Genomic DNA, 2,195 nt, shown 5'->3' with positions numbered 1-2,195 from the left:
GAATCACTTGAACCCGGGAGGCAGAGGCTGTGGTGAGCTGAGATTGCGCCACTGCACTCCAGCCTGGGAGACAGAGCAAGACTCCATCTCAAGAAGGAGGAGGAGGAGGAAGAAGGGGAGGAAGAGGAAGAGGGGAGAAAAGAGAATTTGCACACCTGAATTTGTAACTACAATTCATGCCCCCAACACATATACACACGCACACACCCAAAGCACAGCACACCAGACATGCACACACAGACACCCAGAGCGCACACTCATGCTGACAGATATCACACACATACCCTAAGAAACACAGCCTAGCAGCTCATGAGCACAGAAGCAACACGCCCTAGAGAAACAACCTGGAGATGTACACACAAAACCCAAACACAACCCAAGGCCACACCCAGAGGTGTTCCTCAGATGTATAAGCACACACCCACACCTGGGACAGGGGCCTTGGAGGCCCTAGGTGTCGGCACCATCAGGCCCAGGCAGGCAGCACTGCAGTGGCGGCGGAGAGCATCCCACGGTCCCTTCCCTTCTGACAAGGCCTCACACCCTGCTTGTGCCTGCCTGGTCCCCTGTCCAAGGCTGGGGCCTAATGAGCAGCAGCCCCAGCTCCCAGGCCCTGCCCTCTGCCTTCGGAGGCCATATTGGGGTGGGGATGGGAAGTGGAAAGTAGGCACTGGCTCCCATCTGGGAGTGGGCAGCTGAGGGGGTGGCATTTGACAGGAGCTGGGGACCCAGGAGATGACATCCAGCTCTGCTGCTGCCCAAGCCTGTCAGATGTAGCAGCTCAGACAGCCCAGGGTGTGCAGGGGGGGCCTGCTGTTTGGAAGATCTCCCCTGTGCCACCAAGCAGGGGCTCCCAGCATGGGGCGGGCACAGGGTAGGTGGCAGGAAATGCCTGTTGAATGAATGTGTGAGGTGGTGGGGAGAGGCAAGGCCCGGAGACACCTGCCAGGTGACCTCTCCGCCCTGGAATCTGTGCCCAAATCCCAGATGGCGTTTCCTCTGCACAGTTTATTCCAGGACCCTGGGTTGGGCCAGACGAGGGAGGGGGAATGCTTCTTCTGTCCTGGGGCCCTGGAAGCTCCAGCACTGACTGGCCCAGATATGGGAAGGTTGGCAAAAAACGATTGCCCTTCAGCCCCTACTCCTGACTCCCTCCGGCCTGCATCACACCCTGGATCTGCCTCCGCTAGAGGTGAGATGGCTGCTGTAGATCGTGGAAAACCCTCCACCCAAGGAGAGACCCCCAGGGCTAGGGCTAGGTTTGAGCTTGACTCAGTGCTAGATCTCCAGCACCCAGCCTAGGCCATTGTCCCACTGTCACCCCCAGGCATGGGGACAGGGGCTCTGGACATCTATCCAGCCTAGGCTCAGACTCTAAGTTGGGGAGCTCATCTAAGCTCTAGAGCAGGCAGTGGGGTGCAGTCTTCAACCTCATTCCCGGCTTCCCTCTCCCAGCAGCAGGATCCTCCCCACGCCCCTGCCTGCCCCCTTCCCCTGAGGCCAGAAGGACTTGAGCAGCCCCCACTCTACCACCCCTCAGTGCGCTCTAGAGTCTGACTCCAGGAAGGGCAGGATATGGCAGTGACCTCTGACCTCTGGGTTCCTGTTATCCCCATCCAGTTGGCGCTCTTCTCCACGAGCTGAGGGTCCTGGCAGAATTGAGTTTCTGGGCTCTGGGCCCCCATTCCTGGAGCCCACTGGTCCCCAGGCCCTAGCAACCCTCGGCTGTTCCAGCCTATTCTTTTTCCTCCTGACTCTGGGCTAGATGGGCCTTCCTCCCCAAAGCAGGGTTACTGTGTCCTCGGCCCTCCCGGCACCACTGGCACCTGAGCCCAGACCACGTTCTACCTCAACCTTCTGGCTACTGCTAATGCCCTGCTGGGCTGAGCTAGGATGTGGGCCCTGGTGGGGCTGGAGGGGATCCAAAAGCAGACCGTTTCACATACAACGCTGGCACACACACACGCAACACTGGCATACACACACGCAACACTGGCACACACACAACGCTGGCACACACACACGCAACACTGGCATACACACACGCAACACTGGCACACACACAACGCTGGCACACACACATGCAACACTGGCACACACACACACAACACTGGCACACACACACGCAACGCTGGCACACATGCAACACTGGCACACACACACACACACATGCAACGCCGGCACACACACAACGC

The sequence above is a fragment of the Cebus imitator genome, unplaced genomic scaffold, assembly GCF_001604975.1.
Source record: "Cebus imitator isolate Cc_AM_T3 unplaced genomic scaffold, Cebus_imitator-1.0 Scaffold102, whole genome shotgun sequence".
In the NCBI taxonomy this organism is placed as follows: Eukaryota; Metazoa; Chordata; class Mammalia; order Primates; family Cebidae; genus Cebus; species Cebus imitator.
This window is presented reverse-complemented; position numbering follows the sequence as displayed.